General features: G+C 43.0%; 1 protein-coding gene across 3 annotated transcripts in view; it reads left to right on the forward strand.

Annotated features, from left to right (window-relative positions):
- RIMS2 (regulating synaptic membrane exocytosis 2) overlaps positions 1–19,292 on the forward strand; it is a 6,281,053-nt gene that overhangs the window by 3,569,441 nt on the left and 2,692,320 nt on the right. The gene's annotated exons all lie outside the window — the stretch shown is intronic.

The raw sequence follows: 19,292 nt of genomic DNA on the forward strand, positions 1-19,292 counted from the left end.
TAACTGCTTCTGAGATAGAAAGCGGTTCCTCTGTCTTGCTATAGGAGGAATTGTGATTTTTAGAATATTTATCTTGTTTGCTGTTGGTTGCTAGGGTTGCCACCCTTTCAAATGCCCTAAGTGGGACAATTGTAGTTCAAACAGATTTTGCAGGCCAAAACATACCCACGGCCAGTGCAAGGGACAGAACTTCACTTTTTTTGCATAAATAAAAGCTTATTCTTGTAACATTAGTTGCTTATTTTGTTTCTTATAACATTTAGATGTTTCAGATACAGAATAACTGTTTTATGCAGCTATTATCTTTTTACAAGAGCTATTTTGTATCCGCCTGCAGGCTACATACTTCTCCGCTAAAGCGAATAGAACCCATACAATCACTAGGAGCTAGTAGCTTTTTTAAGCACTGATTGTCATCCACCTGCAGGCTACATATTTCTCCCTTAAAGCGACTATAGTCGCAATATCTGTGCATTTTAGCATCAGAATTTTCCCTTTCTACCTGTACTTACAACCAAAAGGTTGCAACGGAGTTAGAACAACTCTAAAAGGCGTTGACCCATAAACCTATCATCTGAACAATGTGTCTATAGAATCAGGCGTGGTGTTTGCTTGTGTTTGATTGCCAGCTTGTTCCCCATGCACCTCTGCCTTACCTTTGCATTAAGCACAAAGGAACTTCCCTACAAACACGGTTTCTGTACTGGAGCCCTGCACGTGGTGGTAAATACGCCACACACCTTCCTCAAGTACTCGGTACTACTTACAGCGCTATTCTAGCTGTAGAGACAACTGTGCATTGCCGATATACCTATGTGCCTATTTCTGGGCCATTATTTGAAATTAATTGCCATATATCACTCTGAGATTCAAATGTAAGCAAACAGTAGGAGCAATACTACCAAGTCTCTCTGTGTGAGGCACTTTGTTGGAAGTTCAAATTGCTACTCGTTACAGCTGCTAGAACTGTTTTACATTATTCTCGCTAGGTTGTCTAGTCTTTTTCCCTAGCAATTTCACCTAATCTAAAAGAGAATTGAAGCGCACCTTACAAGCTGTTTATGCCCCTTTTTTCTAAATTAATTACATTAATCGAAATGAGAGTTGAAGCGCTCCTAAAAGCTGTTTTTTCCCTTTTTCTTAAATGAATACATTGGCTCTCTAGCACTATTTTATATGAAGTGTTGTCTGTATTGGTTTCACTTGTGCCGACTGAACTCCCTGACTAGGGCTGATGAAATGTTATATGCATTAGTTCACTTATGTTGTATGTACTCATTGTCATGGGCAAATGTGTTTTATCTCAAATCTGCACACTAAAGTGAAAGCATTCCTGCAATGGTTCATAGTCGCTAACCTACCATTCTTGTTACTACGTGGCCCATGTGGGTTGCTAATTATATATGTATGATCTAGTGATAAGTTACTTGTGATACAGTCCCATTTGCTTATAATCCCATATTTTTGTGTACTGACAGTCTTCTATGCTATGCATTTTACCCTATTTGACTTACAATTGTTATAGTATTTTAGCTTCTACCTTATGTTTTCTGTCTCATGCTGATTATATTTCCACTGTGATCTTATAAGTTTTTAGAAGGTGTGCATGTGTAAGGTGGCTGTCTTTCTTGAAGAAATTATATATTTTGCCTCTCAGCCTACAACTGCTTATGCCAACTGCTATAATTAATTACTGACCTATGTTAATCTACTACTTTTTTCTCTTCTCCCTAAACAACCCAGCTTGTAACCTCTATCCTGCTGTAAGACTTCTGACCTGCCTGCCTTTCAAGGACCCCCAAAACTAACGTCAAACATCTCAAATACATCCTTGAGGAAGCTGCTGACCTATACTCAAACTACCCTCCATCTAAAGGATTCTGTGAAAGTATGTTTGACCTAGCATCTAAGCTGTATAGTTAAATTGCTATTATCTCTGAAGAATAAAGTAACTATTGTATGCTAAATCAACTATTGTGCACTAAATCTCCCACCTGAGTCTAGTACCCAGCAGCCATACCCCCCCCCCATCTATCCCACAGGGCTTGTTGCTCCCTCCTCGACTCCTATCTACCAGCTGTGTCCTCTGTTCTCTGCTTTACCTGAACAGCTAAACTGTAATTTCTTCCATCTTGCCACTAGGTGCCACCTTTACATAAGCTTAAATAGGCTTCCGAATACTCCTGACCCTAATTTTTTATGAAATAAAACCTGACCGCTCTGAATCCTTTTTAGTTATCTGGCATTTAACCTGTAAACTATACAGACCTTTTTACCCAATTTCCCTTACTGCAGTCCTCATTCCCTGTTACTACCTATATGAGCTCTCCCCTCTTACCTGGAACTACTAAGTGTTTAGTAGTATTCTGAAGGTTTCTGTGATGGTTTCTGGGAGCTTGTCTTTCAATTGCTCAGACCCACTCCTTTCGCCCTGCGGGCTCACTCCGCTCCCCTACCCTACCCCCAAATCTCACCCGCCCCCAGTGCATCTAACCTTATACTTCTCCAGCTACACCCTGATCCTTCACTCAACCAATCAGTCCACTTATCTCATTAGGCTGCTCCCCATTACCTCCCCATTACCTTATCCTTCACTCAACCAATTAGTCCACTTATCTTATTAAGCCTCTCCCCATTACCTCTATTTCTCACATGAGTACACCCTCTAGCTAATCTATTCCTCTACAACTCCACCCTAACTATTTAACAACCCCCCCCCAGACTCTATCAGTCTCACCAGCCATGGCCATTACAGTGAGGCCAGGACTCACTAACAGGTTTCTCTTTCTCTTAATCCTTACCCCTCTAACTCTATCATATTTCTTTTCATCCTATGAATATCTAACCCTCTCTATATTTCATCTCCCCCTAAAACAAACTACCCTATGTACTAATCTAGCCCCACAAATACACAGTAATATTACATCCTCTTCAGCCTACCATCCTACACAATTTCATAGACTTTACCATATAAAGTATCACCAGTCCAGAAAATCTATTCCCTTTTTATGTAAGCTCTTGAAACACTCTCATACTCCTCTAGAGCATCTGCTACTTCATGGTGACATTCAGCCAAACCCAGGTCCAAATACCTCCATCTCTGATCCCAATTCATCCTACCCCAACACCTCCTACACTCTCACTAATTCCTATAACTCTCTACTCATAGGCCACCTCAATGTACGCATCTTAAACAATAAAATTACCCAACTACATGCCCTCCTAGACTTACACTCCTTTGACATCCTATGTCTAACCGAAACATGGCTCAAACCTGCTACTAAGGATAATGATATAATCCCACCAGGTTACAACATCCTACGCTTTGACCAACTTAATAAAAAAGGTGGTGGGGTTGCTATACTGTATAAATCTAAACTACAGGTATTATCAATAGATGTAAAACTTCCCCCACCCAGTAATGCTGAAATGTTAATCTCTAAGCTCCTGATTAATACCAATAAATCATTAAATATAACCTGCACCTATATCCCCCCAGGTAATAACATTAATACTCTTGAGAATATACTTAGTTGGCTATCAACTTCCTTCCTACAAGAAACTATACTCCTTGGAGACTTCAACATAGACTGGAAGTGTTGTACCTCGGGCAAACCAACTACCCACATAAACCTTTATGGCTTTAATCAAATTATCACCTCCCCTACCAGCACACTACTTCACAAACTAAAGCCTTGTACTCCTTCTGCTGACCTCCTCCCAGCTGAATTTCTACAAATGGCAGCTGGTGTACTTGCTTACCCTATCTCCATCTTAATAAGTAGAACTATTACAGAAGGTTCTATCCCATCACCCTAGAAAGTCTCACATATTATCCCATTACACAAAGGAGGCAACTCAGCTGAACTCTCTAATTTTCGTCCCAAAGCACTACTATCTCCATTAGCTAAAATCATGGAAAGATGCATTCATCGGCAACTCCTTGATCATCTCCTACTAAATAATCTCTTAGCTGATTGCCAACATGGCTTTAGACCATTTCATAGTACCACTACCGCACTACTATCCTTTATAGACTGTATTAATAAGAATCGCAATAACAACTTGCTCTCCTCAGCTCTATTTTTAGACCTCTCCAAAGCCTTCGATATGGTGAATCACATCCTAATGTTAGACACCCTTAAATCACTTATAGGAGACACTTTAACTATCAAATGGTTTAAGTCATATCTAGAAAACAGACAACAAGCAGTCCTCGTGGACAATAACCTATCAGCTCACCTCCCTATCTCCCTAGGAGTCCCACAAGGTTCTATTCTTGGACCCCTCCTTTTCTCTATATTTATTAATAATCTGAATTCATCTCTCCCTCAAACCACCTGCATACAATATGCCGATGACTCTACATTAATCTGTACTGCAGCATCTCAGGCTGAACTACAGTCTAGCACCCAAAAAGTATTCAACTTAGTAGAAGACTGGTTCTCCAAATGCTGTCTCCTCCTAAACCCTAAGAAAACCAAACTCCTCCTACTTTTTGCCCCTACACAAAAGTCTCCCCCTGTCTACTTCTCAGTAACATCAAATAATGGCACTGTAATAGTACCTGATACCACAACTAAGCTTTTAGGTGTAACAATCAATAATAATCTTAGTTTTGACCCACACATAAACTTAACTATCAAATCACTTAATAGAAAACTTGGTTCACTTTATAAACTAAAAACCTTCCTTACTCCCTCTGCCAGGACTACTATCGCCCAATTTCCACTCTTCTATATGCCTCACCTATCTACACTAACCTATCAAAAAAAACCTAAACAAACCGGCCACCTCCTATAATAACATTGCCAGGTTTGCAAATGATTCCCCATTCCGTACACACCATTGCCAAAAATCTGAAAAAATTGGGATGGCTGGAACTGCAAAACCAAATTCTTTTCCAGCAACTAACTATTACCCACAAGATCCTGTATCATCCTACAAATACACCCATACTCTCAACCCTTATTAGCCCTTATAAAAATCTAACAACCCTACGCTCAACAAATAAGTCACTACCAGCCACCCTTAAATATAACAACAAATCTGGAGACTGTCTTTTCAATAATACCATTGGTAATTCTTGGAACAAGCTTCCTACCAAACTAACATCCCTGGAATCCACACCACTTTTCAAAAAGCAACTAAGAATCCACCTATCTTTACAATGGCTTTGCCCCTGTACTAATCCTGTCTAATTTTTTTTCCTCCTCATTCCACCATCTTCACATGCACAAAACATGCATCCCTTGAAGAAGAATGAAATATATATATATATATATATATATATATATATATATATATATATATATATATATTCACCGTCTCGTCTTTTTTACATTAAGTTGTATTTAACTTTCTAATATTGCCTTTTCACATGATAATTTGGTTATAAACATGTCATTTTATATTCTCTTATGTAATGAATATTTCACTTTTACTAGTCTCTATATCAAATTTATTTTTTTTAAAATATGTACGCTTATGTACTATTTTTTGGTTACAATTTTAATAATGCTGTAGTGGAGCTTTTGTTCCTGGGCCTCTACTGAAAATGGACATATATCCAGTAAGACTAGCCCGGTCAACAAATGTAAAAATAAATTAAAAAAAATATCTAAAATGTAGAGAATAATTGTGTCCTAATATCTCAGGACATTTGCCATTGTTACAATTTTTTTGCAGGACACAACTGCCCAAAAAGGGACTGTCCCTTGCAAAGTTGGACAGGTGATAACCCTATTGGTTGCTGTATTTTGGTGGTGGTTCTTTTTTATACATGGAGCATGAATTCCATAGGTATCTAATAACAGAAAATAATTCCATGGGGCATGTACTTAAGTTTGTCTGTGTGAGAGCCATATTCCCTCGAAGTGTGAAATTTGTGCAATTTTCTACTTCTGCATTTCATCACAGGAAAGACAGTTTACGGTTACATTTATACAAGATGTTTCTGTCAGTTCAAAGTTCAGCTGAAAATGTTCTGTTGATTTCAATACATCTTAAAGCTTTAGAGGGCCTTCTCCATCAGCCTCAAATGCATGAGAGTTTGTTGCTGAATCTATTCAAAAATAAGTCGAATACATACAGTTCTGTATCTAAGGCAGCTTCAAATAGTATGGAACCTTTTGTTAAAAAAGATTCTCATCAAAGTGATTGAAAAATCTGTGGCCCTCATTAAAAATTATGGAGAAGTCTGCCTTTCCAGTAACTTCACAGGCTATTTTTCTCACTCGCATCATGGTTGCTGACTTGGTACCAGATAAATTAGGCTATCATAATGTTTCATTCCTTGATGTTGAGACCATTAATACTGAGAGTGAGAATCCTCAGCTGTAGTGTTTGATGTTAGTTAACGTACATTAGTGGATGCTTTCTATATAGCTCAGCAGTAATTCTGTTGTATGTCTTCTCTGTTCATGTTTGCTGAATTTACCACCTGTGGCCCTCCCTGGCCAGGCCACCAAATCTTGCCTTGCCAATCCCCATTTTTCTGGAACTGTCTCTGAAAAGGCTGACTTTGAAAAGTGCAGTTTTATTATTAAGGTGTCAGTCACTGTTGATTTACTGAGATGTCAGGGTCAAGTTCTCTATCAGCAGCCTTGGTACTAGTGTTTCTGATTTCAGTGACACTGTGTGACCCGATGTTTCTGATATCAGTGCTTCTGATTCCAGTGCTAACTCCAGGGTTGATTCTTGGCCTGAAGGCTTTAGTTCTAACATTGCCCTTTAAGCTCTAGGTACTAACTTCAGCGTTTTTTTGTTTATTTGTTTCAGTGGCTTGGAATCTGGTCAGAGTCTCATTAGGAACAATGCCTGTATTGATACCAGTATCAATCCTGAGTCAACAGTTTAATGTGCATTAGTGCCACCCCACCATTGTACCATGTATTGATACTACCCTTATCTACAGCTCCAGAATTTTCTGCTATTCAGTCAAAGAATCACAGATTGTCATTCAAGACAGTGTGCCTGCTTCAGCAGTTCCTTCAAACTGCTTCAACATCTCAAAGGAAGTCATCCTGTTCTTCTGAGTCATCTCCTTCAAAGGTGCACAGAAAAGCAATATGCAAGCTATACAGACCCTCACAGCTTATTCGGAGGATGAGGACACAGATTCTGACACTCCTCCAGGATTACCCCAAATTTGAGAAAGCCTTGGAGATGATGCAACAGGAAAGAAAATGGCTAACTTGACCTCATGCTCTTCCAGAAGTTGATGCTTATCAGATCACCCAGTAGTCTTACTGTATTCTCCCCCTATTTAAAGGTATTCTAAGAGTTGCTACTGAAGCTGCTAATGAGACCTCAGATGCTACCCAAAAGTGGACTGTATACTACATTCTTCCAGTGACTAGAGTTTCTTGCCAGAGACTCCTAAAGTGGATGCTTTAATGTTTAAAGCTGCTCTACAAAAGGTTCCAGCACCTTGCATTCCTGTGCTTCACCTACCAGATAAGAATTCATGGTGGTATACCACTTGAGGAAATGTATATATGTGTCCTTCACTTTTTCTGTAAGGACACTTTATTATCTAGTCCTTATGGTGGTGGTTTAAAAGCATGTGCCCAATGACATGCTTCAAAACATAGACTAGTTGCCTGATGGAGTTACAAAAGCTTATTTTACATTCAGCAACAGATTCTTCCATGGTAAACTTTATAATGCTTGTGGCCTGAACACTGTTGGAGTTTGTGCAAAGGCCATGGCATCCAGTATCCAGCTGTTCACTGACATGCATGGTTCCAGTTAACCAGCTGCACCAGAGACACCAAATTTCAAGTTACAAGTAACCAGTTTTGCTTTAGGCTTAAAGTGAAGCTGCATATGAAAGGAGGATAAAACTCTGATGTTGAAGTAGTTTCAGCCTACACAGAGAAGATTTTCTAGAATGCAGAGCAGCCTTTATCAGATGTGATTTGTTTGTTGCAAATAAAAATCAACAGCAGTCTGTAAGGAAAAAAAAAACTGTTAACTGTACAGTTAACAAACGATATAGACCTGATGGCAGGGGATATCACTAGTTGTCAGGCAACCATGGTCCACCTGTGGATGGCCAGCAGCAGCCCTAAGGCCTTGTCAAGCCTCAATGGAGGAGATTGGGGCTATTTGTTGCTCCATCTGTCAGTATGGAGATGAAAATGTATGCTGATTTAGGCTGGCCTTGGAAGCCAAAGATGATTATAAATCCTTCTGTAGCTATGTTATAAAACTAAGTAATAAATGTTATATTGTTCTATTTTGCTGTAATTCTTGCTGATTGGGTTCGGAGCTGTTCACGTCTCTGACTCGGCCGAATACTAAAGCTCGAGAGCTTCCACTGGCTCGAGGCTAACCCCTATCTCATGATGCTCTGGGCCACATTCCCAGTTCTCGTTTGCCACTCAAATGATTGAGAAGTGTTCCTGCTGGCTCGTTGGCCAAGTATAGTTTTTTTCAGTCTATTTTCTCTCTTTATACTCCTTTTATCTTTCTAGAGGGTTAGTTTTCATATTGTCTGCGTTAGGTCACCGTAGTTAGTTAAAAATCCCCTTCCCAACCCGGTGAGAGTTTCCATTTAACTTTGAGGGCTCTCGTGGCCCGTTTAAGTTAGAGGGCCGCTTCCCCTGTGTTTTCCTTGTCTTGTCTGTGTAGAAGTTAGAATCCATTTAAGTTAGAGGATTCTTCTTCTTTTTTCTTCTTTCCTGCTTCTTGTTGTTAATTTTTAAATAGAAAAAAAAGAAAAGGTAGTTTTCCCTTTATAATTGTTTGCTATTGGTCTAATTAGTATAATTGTTTTTGTATAGTTATAGTTATGGCCTTTTGTTTTCAGAGCTGCATAATGTCCAAAGACAAGGATAGAGAAAAGGAACCGAAGGAGCACAGGCAGTCAGGGTTCAAAAAGTGCGATAAATGCACACAAAAGATGTCTCTTATGGATGGGCACACGAGTAGCATCTATTGCCTCTGTGCCATCCATTTACAGAACTTCTGCACCATATGTTATGGGTTTAGTAGCAGGGTGCTCCATGAGCATAAGAATAAACTGATGGCAAGGGGTTTATTGAAAGGGCCTTTTAAGGAAGCTTTAGACAACTCTCAGAGCTCCAAATCTTCCTCCCCTCTTCAACCTAGTCTAAATCATCCAAAAGACGGATACGACAGCTCCAGTTTCGGAGCCACCAAAAAGATTGTGCCATCAGAACCGAGGGCTCTCGACTCAGATAGACCTGGAACAACTTCTTCAGTGCCAAGAATGTCTATGGAACTGACAGAAGTATCGAGGAGTCAGTCTCCTTTATCGGAGCTGATATCTCCGAAGCTGAGATCTCCTATTCTGGATAGAGGCAGATCTCCTTCTTTGTCCACCTGTTCTTCCAGGAGTTTATCTGGTGAAGATGTGGAGTGGGTAGTGAAGAGATTTCTTCGAGCCCTGGCTAAAATTTTGTCATCTCCGGACCCAAAGGAATCGTAGCCATCCCATTAGACGCTTGCTTCATCGATTCCTCCTCCGATCACCATGTAGTCTTCAGAACCAGTGAGCTTTTATCCGATAGTAGCAGAACCGTTGGCACCAAGACCACCTTTGGAATCTTCGGTTCTGACTTTGGCTCTGATGTCCTCGGCTCCTTCCAATTTCGAGGAGTCTATGAGCCGATGCTCGCCAGTCTGGTTTGGGGAGGGGAGTCGACGGAGACACTCGTCCAATCTAACTCTACCCCTCAGTGCCTTGGCTAGGTTGAGCTTGGCTCCTACCTCAGTTTCGGAGCCACCAGCTCCACCTCGGAGTTGAACTTCTGTCTCTTCTGAGCGGAGGGACTTTTCGGAGCAGAGCAGGGGGGGCCTTTGAACTGATTAGGTTCATAGGTTCATAGGTTGATACTAGGCTATATGCCCTAGGGCATCTATCAGCCTAGCCAGAGTGTATTTGGCTTATACCACCCCTTAAAAAATTAGTTTTACTGTGCCCTTTTTGTGGTTACTTTATTGAGCCTCTGTCTAGCAGTGACACAGAAGTGATCCACGGAGTGAACTTACGATCTCCCATCCAGTCGTCAAGATTTCTCTTGAAGAGAGTCAGCGAGGGGCTCTGCCTGATACGGACTGGGATTGTATTCCAGAGTACTGGGAGCCTCTGGGTCAAGAATCTGTCTCTCCAGCATGTCCTATTAATTTCTGTGTTGAGATTCAAATCCCATGAGTGCGTAGCTCTAGTGGATTTGGATTTTTTGAGGTGGAGCATGTCCATTAAATCAAGGTTGGACATGGCTTTGTAAGTCAGGCACAGATCGCCTTTACGTAGGCGGTATGCAACTGAGTAGAGCTGGAGTTTCTTTAACCTGGCAGCATAGGTCATCTGTTTGACACCCTTGATACTCTTGGTGAGGTACTTTTGTGGTCTCTCCAGTTGCTGCAGGTGATGGGGTAAGGTACATCCCAAACAGGGCATTGTATTCAATTATGGGCCTGATGAGGGATGAGTAAAGGGGCACAATGACCTCCTTGGATCTAGATGTGAACCCTTTCATGATGAGGTGGGCTGTATAGAAGGTCTTTCTAACCACTTTGGCAACGTGGTTGTCAAAGGAGAGATTACTATCAGCTTGGGTTCCCAGGTCGCTAATTACTTCCTCTGTACTTAATGGATTACCGCCTATATGGTAGTTTGTGGGCACTTTGTTTTTTCCAAAGGGTATGACTATACACTTCTTGGCGTTTAGTTTCAGGCCATGGCTTTGGCACCAGTTGTCCGTCTCTGTGAGACCCTTTTGGAGGATGCCTGTGTCAGCTGGAGAGTCGATTATGGCACCCAGTTTGCAGTCGTCTGCAAACTTGGTCAGCCATAGTCCTCCCGTGTTGGCCTGTACCTCTGAAAAATATATACTGAACAAGAACGGTCTCAGGACTGAGCCTTGTGGGATGCCACTTGTAACAGGTTTAGAGTCTGACATAGCTCCTGCAATTCTGACCATGTGGGTTCTGTCCTTGAGCCAGTTTGCAACCCATCTTATGACATAGGGGTTGATATTTAGGCTGGAGAGCTTATCTATGATGCCAGAGTGGGGTATGGTATCAAAGGCTTTTGCGAGGTCCAGGTAGGCAGTGTGGACTACCTTCCCTTCATCTATGGCCTTGGTGACTGTTTCGAAGAAGTCTACCAGGTTCAGGAGGCAGGATCTGCCTTTAACAAAGCCAAATTGTGTAGGATCTAGCGTCTGTAGTTCCCCAGTATCTTTGTTTATGAATCCCATGTTGATCCCCTCCATGGCCTTGCAGACTAGGCTAGTCAGGCTTATGGGGCGATAGTTCCCAGGGTCCGTTGAGGGTCCACCTTTGTGGAGTGGGACCACTGTTGCTGTACGCCATTCCTTGGGTACATAACCTGTAGAAAGGCTGAGATTGAACAATAGCCTAATATGAGGTTTTAGCTCCTCTTGGAGCTCATGTAGGACGCAGCCCGGGACACCGTCCGGTCCCATTGATGCTGTGTTTTTTTGCTTTGGAGAGGGCAGTCCCTACCTGAGCATCTGTGATGATGGGGAGATGACTCTCTGCTGGGATAGATAATTGCTCCTTTGGGGGGGAAGGGGCACTGAAACTGTCCGCCAGGATGTTGGCAATGTCTGTGGGTTCAGTGTATTTTTTGTCATTTTGGACTAACTCCGAGCATATCTGGGAGTTGCCACCCAGGTTTCTAACATAACTAAAGAAAACCTTGTGGTTATCTTTAGTGTCTTGTGCAATTTTTCTCTCGAAGCTGGCCTTGGAAGATTTTATGAGGGACCGTAGTTTTTTGCTGGTACTGATCAGTGATGCCTTCTTATTGAGGGATTTTACTCTATCCTGCAGTAGCTTTCTCCTTTTGTTGTATAGTTTATTTATAGCCGTGGTCCACCAGACAGGACATCTGCCTTTGGAGGATTGGGTCTTGGTTTTGTTTGGGATTGCATGATCCATGCATTCCTGAAGATGTCCATAGAATGCATTTATATAGGACTCTGCTGTTTGGGCCGTAGTTTCCACTGGCCCGGGGGCTTTGAGTGATTTCACCTTGGTTTTGAGGAGTGTGCAATTAGCCTTGGAGAAGTTTTTTACTGTGTTTTTTTGGGGTGGTGGTGGGGTCGGGATGTGGATGTCAAGCGAGACTAATTTGTGGTCTGATCTTACCAATGAGGGGTGTACCTCTGGTGTAGAGCACAGCGCCCCCATGTTTGTGATGACCAGGTCAAGTATGTTTACACCTCTTGTAGGCGTGGTGACCAGTTGTTCCATAGCATTTGAGTTTATAAATTCCAGGAACCTCTGGGCTAGGCTGTTAGGGCTTGAGTAGTGTTCCCAGTCTATGCTTGGGTAGTTGAAGTTACCAAATATAAAGGTATTTGGAGAGACATTCATATTCTCCAATGTTCTCAGGAAAGCCACGTGAGGTTCTAGAGTCTGGGATGGTGGTCTGTAGCAGGCTATAAACTGAAATGCAGTTTTGCCTACTGTTAGTTGCACATGGATGGTTTCTGATGCTTCATGCAGTGCCACTAACCTGGAGGTGTGGGTATCATTGATGACTATAGATACTCCCCCGCCTTTTGTGGTTCGGTCCGAGTTTTGGGGCCAAAAAGCATGGTATGAGGTATAACCTGGTAGTGCTGGGGTGCTCTCGGGAGCCTTGAACCAGGTCTCTGTTACTGCACAGACATCGATTTTCTCCATGCTGAGGAGAGCCTCGAGTGCTTACATTTTGAGGTTTAGACTTCTGGCGTTGAGTAGCATTACCCTTAGTTTGTTTTTCCTTGTGTTGTCTATGGAGGTGGGTTTGTCTTTTGAGCCTTGCCTAAAAAAGGCACTATGGGGGTGGCAAGAGCCTTTGCCAGTATCCGAAAGCCCAGAGGTGACAGGTGCAAGCCGTCCCTAGCGAAGCAGCGTGGCTTGTCGAGCATGTCATCCCAGGCTGACAGACACTGGATCCCCTTTGAATTACACCAGAACTTTAGGCAATTGTTAAAATTGATCATTTTTGTCTTTATACTGTGGCATCATTTTCGGTGAGGGTAAGATGCTACTCAAGGTCAGGGTCATACCTGTCTGGGCTGGGCTATATGATCTGAGAGCTGCTCTATGTCTCTTTTCATGTAGTCCAGGGAGGAACGGCTCAGGTCATTCACACCAGCATGGACGATGACAGAGTCATATTTGTACTTGCTTTGGAGTGACCTGAGTCCTTGTGTTATGTATCAGATCCTGGTGCCCGACAAGCAGCTCACCTTGACCTTCTGCTTGTTCAGCCTGGTGAGTGGGACGTCAGTGTGCCTGACGATAGAGTCACCTATTACAAGTGTATCAGGTGTGTTGTTTGTCCTTAAGGGCTGTGACTGTTTGGCAGACTGATTTTGTGAAGTATGTGTTTCATTTTTTTTGTTGTGTGGTAGAGGTTGCTTGGATGTCTGCTTTGGAGGTCTCTGCTGTTTAGGCAGATTTGTATTTAGAGCCTCCGAGTATGTTTTAGTGTGTTTATGTGTTTGATTTGATGATGTGGTAGGTCTATGTGCGACTGGATTTGTGGTGTGTATGGTTACCTTCTCCCCCTGACTGGTTGCGCCAGTATTGCATTGAGAGAGCTTAGCCTCCAGTTTGGCTATATGGTTGCATCTCTCACATATATTAGTATTTGTTGGGAGGAGGAGAGGGTTGTCTGTGTACATGAGGCAGTTGTAACATTGTCTAAGGATTCCCAGATTCACTAGCTGGACTGGAGAGGAAACTGGCAACTGACCTTTCGACATGCCGGTATAGCATAAGTAACTCCTTTAAGGCTGACAAAAAGGACCAATAGGGGAACGAGTATTCCTAGGGAGTATATGAGGATGTAGTGATATTAGTTTATTAGTGCTAACTTATATAGTTGCTTGTAAGAGCAGTGTTAGGTTATAGGTTTAGAATAATGTCTTTACTTGAGAGAATAGATCAGATCTAAGGGAAAAAGTGAAGAGCAGACTTTCTGGAGCCGAGAATGGTTTAAGCCTGGCTACGCGGCGCTGCCCGATGCTGCGCTATGCGCAAAATCACGCAAAGCCGCACCAAAGCGGGTTTTTATACAGGGAACTTTAAAGAGCTAGTAATTGGCCTAAAAACGGGCAATAAACTACAAGATTCTTGTGCTGAGGTCACTCCTCCAGGGACAGATAGGCTGCTCAAAGCTCCCCACTCCCACTGGTGAACAAAGAAGCTTCCTTCTATCCAAGTAAGGAAATGGGCAACACAGGAACTATTCAAAAGTCCATAATACAGCAATGCCTGTATAATGGACTATTCTAGGTCAGGAAAGGTGGGAAATGGATTTTTTTGTTTTTTTCTTTTTTTTCAGAAAAACAGCAGGAAAAGTACAGTAAATTCTAAACACAGGCTAGCGCACTTGAGTGGGCAGCCTCAACAGTTAAATTCAAACAAACAAACTTTTACAAGTGCAGGTATGAGAAAATACAAAAAAACAGGCTTAAAACAGGTAAATCAGCAGTTTAAACTCACTTTTCGGCGAGGAAAGACGGTCACACAGTTAATAACAGTAAATTATACTTAAATCTTGAAAGCAGTCACTCTTATCGTTTATCTGCTGCTAGAACCACTCTGCAGGACCACGAGGAGCTGTTGCTGAGTAGGAACAAGTGAAAAACTGTGCCAAAGCGGGTTTTTATACAGGGAACTTTAAAGAGCTAGAAATTGGCCCAAAACGGCCAATAAACTACAAGATTCTTGTGCTGAGGTCACTCCTCCAGGGACAGATAGGCTTCTCAAAGCTCCCCACTCCCACTGGTGAACAAAGAAGCTTCCTTCTATCCAAGTAAGGAAATGGGCAACACAAGAACTATTCAAAAGTCCAGAATACAGCAATGCCTGTATAAGGAACTATTCTAGGTCAGGAAAGGTGGGACACAAGGATTTTTTTTTGGCGAGTGCTGTCTCCTCAGACAGCCCTGCTCTCGGAGCCAACTTGTCCCTCCCAAGTGCCAGTGTCTATCTTCTCACCACCACCCCCTCCCAAGTGTAGAGATCCAGAATCTCAGGAAGCCTGTGCAGGTGGCATTGTGTCTTCCGAAACTTCTCCAGAGTATCCCTCTGAAGAAGTCCCTCAGAAGAGACTGTGCAAGAGGAAGCACATAGACTCCCCTGAGTCTGTCACTTCTGATACCAATCTGGATGAGTCAGAAGGGTCCCCACGGTCCCCCTCTGAGGATGTCTCCTTTGCAGACATACTTGAGATCCTGAAACAGAAGGGTGAATGGAAGCCCACCAACCCTTCAGAGGATGAGTCGATATACCTGGAGGCTTTTGGGTCTCACCCTTCCACCTCCTGGGTGACTCCCCCAAGAGGAAGCACATAGACTTCCTTGAATCTGTCACTTCTGATACCGATTTGGATGAGTCGGAAGGGTCCCCACGGTCCCCCTCTCAGGATGTCTCCTTTGCAGACATCCTTGAGATCCTGAAACAGAGGAGTGGATGGAAGCCCACCAACCCTTCAGAGGATGAGTCAGCATACCTGGAGGCTTTTGGGTCTCACCCTTCCACCTCCTAGGTGACTTCCCCATATGACCAACTGTTAGGCGTCATATCCTGTAAGGCCTGGACATCGCCTGATACAGTGGAGCCTGTTCTGAGGAGGCCTAACAGATTTATTACTGCTCCCTCAGAGAAGGAATTTTTGACTATGGGTGTCCCTGCAGATGCGATGGTGGTGGTGGTGGCCACCAAGAAGGAGTTATCAGAGACCTCCTCATCTGTTCATCCTCCTAACAAAGAGTCTAGGATTATGGACAGATATGGAAAACATTCTTTTTCTTCAGTGGCCGTCACCCTATGGTTGCTGAATTACTGTACCCATTTTACAAGATTTCAAAGGGATCTCCTCAAAGAACTTGGAGCTACCCTTCAGGGTACCGTAGCTTCAGGGTCTGCAGACAGAGTATCCTCACAGCTCTCCACCCTCAATTCCATCATAAACTCCTCCATGAGACTGATTTCATATGTGTCTGATGGAGCGAGTAGAGCAGCAGCAATAGGAATTTCCCTGAGGAGACATTCCTGGATGCACCTTTGCAACTTTGATGAACCCTTCAAGTCTTCCTTCACCAACTCCTACTTTGATGGTTCATCCCTTTTTGGACCAAAGGTGAAAGATACTTTGACCAGGTGCGAGCAGGAAGGGAAAACCTTATCTGCCATTGGTGTCCTTTTTTCTGCCTCATCTACATCTTTTCCCAAAGGTCAGAAAGACAGAAAGATGTGGTTCTGCAAGTCCCAAAAAGGTTTCTCTGATGCATGTGGTGACTCTTCTTCCAGGGGTAGGGGGTAAGTTATAATGGAAGATGCTGACCTCACGGCAGAGGTTGTCCACAGAATCAGGGCAACAGAGATATGTTCGCTGACAGGCCCTTCCAGTGCTCCTAAAATGAGGCCCACCTGCTCTTCTCTGGAGGCAGTCAGGGGTCGATTGGCACTGTACCCAAACACCTGGCAAGAAATTTCCCAAGACAAATGGGTGCAAACAATTATATCCAGAGGCTGTTACATACCATTTTCCATTCCTCCTCTGGTAAACCAGTCCTTACCAGACGTTCCACCCAGTCAAAAGGACTATGCAACACAAGAGATACTCAAGTTGCTAGAAAAAAAGAGTCATCCAAGAGGTCCTCGCAGACCAAATGGGATCCGGAACTTACTCAAGATTCTTTTTAGTTCCAAAAAAGACAGGGGACTGGAGATCCATTCTAGATCTCAGCAAGCTAAACAAAGCAGTGAAGTCAAAGTTCCGGATAGTAACTCTGCAGTTAATATTTCCGTTTATCAGGAAAGATAATTAGATGTGCTCAATAGATCTCCAGGATGCGTACTACCATACAGAGATGGACAGGCAATCCAGGAGACACTTATGCTTTCGGCTGGGAGCCAGTCATTACCAATTTCAAGCCCTTTTCTTTGGTCTCACTACAGTCCCCAGAGTGTTCACATAATGCATAGCAGTGGTCACAGCTCACTTGAGATGTCAGGGATTCCATGTGTTTCCATACCTAGACTGGCTCCTCACCGCCACCACCAAGCATCTACTACTACGAATGAGAGATGAAACAGTGTCACTTTGTGCCAGACTAGGCATCACAGTAAACTTAAAAAATCTGCCTTGTCGCCATCTCAGCATATTACCTTCCTAGGTGCAGAACTGGATTCAAGAAATATGACTGCAAAACTTACCCCAGACAGAATACAGTCCCTTCATCAGCAACTCAGGATTTTGATGTCAAAGAAGAAGGTTCAGGCCAGATATGTGCTGCAAGTTCTGGGTGCTATGGCAGGAGCTATTCTTCTACTTCCCCTAGCACGACTACACATGAGGGTTCTGCAGTGGTTGCTATTTACTCAGTGCTCAGTGCAGGATCTTCCTCTATCACATCAGATTATCATCATGAAATCTTGTAAAAAAGATCTCCTTTGGTGGCTGCAGACAGAGCAGTTGTATCAGGAATGTCCCTTTGTCCTTCCTCAACTGAATGCAGTACTGACCACAGATGCTTCCCAGATCGGGTGAGGGGGGGGGTTATCTGGGGATGACAGTCCAAGGCCTATGGCAAGAACACAAAAGCCACTTGCACATCAACATTCTGGAGATGAGAGCGGTGCTCTCTGCATTGCAGGCATTTCACAACTCTTTACCTATATAGACGGTTGCAATTCGGACAGACAAAATGTCAGTAGTGTGATACATAAACAAGCAGGAAGGAACCAAATCCTGCCCACTATGTTGGGAGGCACAACGAGTTTGGCAATGGGCGATCACATCTTAATGCTTTCTGATAGCAGTACACATCCTGGGGAAATCCAAGGTGATAGCGGGCAATCTCAGCAGAGCTATTCTGTTGCCTCACAAGTGGTCCCCGAAGACAGATTGTGGAAAAGATCTTCCTAAAATGGGGCCAGCCTTGCTGCGACCTTTCTGCCACTTCCATGAATGCCAAATGCAACAACTACTTTGCCCTCATTCCTCCTCTGGGGAAGTCACCAAGAGATGCACTGGTTCACGATTGGCCCCCAGGACTACTCTATGCCTTTCCTCTTTTTCCTCTTATCCCCAAAGTACTGCAGAAAGCCAGCTCATTGAAAAACACTATGATCCTCATTGCTCCTTACTGGCCTCGACAAGTTTGGTTCCCCTTTCTTTGGACCCATCTGCTGGAGGAACCTTGGATTCTGGATCCAGTTCCAGACGTCTTGACCCACTCTTCAGGGGAGTTCCATCCATCTATCCAAACCCTCAAATTGACAGCATGGCTGCTCCAATTCCACGGTTAGCCAGGTGTTACTCCCTTTCCCCTGCAGTGAGTCATATTCTCGCCTCTTCCCATAAACCGTCCATGAGGAGATTGTATTCCAGTAAGTGGAAAAGATTTTCATGCTGGGCTACGGGACAGAACATAGAACCTTTTACAGCTCCTATTACTGCAACCCTAGAATTTCTTTCCAAACTTTTTGACAAAGGAGCTGCAGCAGCTACCATCAGAGTTCAGTTGGCAGCCATTTCTAATTTCCATACTGGAGAAATGTGAGTTCCTATTATGTCTCATAGGTTATGTAAAGCTTTCCTCAAAGGTACTTTCCTACTCAGACCCCCGATCAGAGAACCCCCAGTCCCTTGGGACCCAAGTCTTGCTCTAACCTCGCTGATTTTGCCACCCTTTGAGCCCGCATCATCTTGTGATTTGAAGTATTTGTCGTGGAAGACTCTCTTTTTAGTAGCCATAACCTCTGCTAGAAGGGTATCAGAATCACAAGCTTTTTCTATTTGTTTCCCTTATATAATTTTTTCACAAGGATAGGGTATCCTTGAGAACTAATTCCTTATTCCTTCCAAAGGTTTGTTCAGAGAATAATATGAACCAATCCAGTGAATTGCCGGTGTTTTTTTCCAAACTACAGCGACAAGGCAGAGTACAAATTGCATCACTTGGATGTACATAGGCAGTTACATATTTACCTGCATAGGACAAAAGACCTCAGGAAGTCCAACCAACTTTTTGTGTCCTTTTCTGACAAAAAGAAAGGATTGCCAGTTTCCAAAGTAACTTTGTCAAAATGGCTTACTGATTGCATTTCCTTCTCTTACAGTAAGAATAATAAATAACTACCAGGGAAGATAAGAGGATATTCCACAAGAGTAGTTTCAACATCCTCTGCCTTTCAGGCCAGACTTCCTATTGATTCTATTTGTGCAGCTGCCACATGGGTGAGACCTCATGCCTTTATCACTCATTACAAAGTAGATGTGG

The sequence above is a fragment of the Protopterus annectens genome, chromosome 3.part0 (assembly GCF_019279795.1).
Source record: "Protopterus annectens isolate FY-2018-M chromosome 3.part0, PAN1.0, whole genome shotgun sequence".
Classification (NCBI taxonomy): Eukaryota; Metazoa; Chordata; order Ceratodontiformes; family Protopteridae; genus Protopterus; species Protopterus annectens.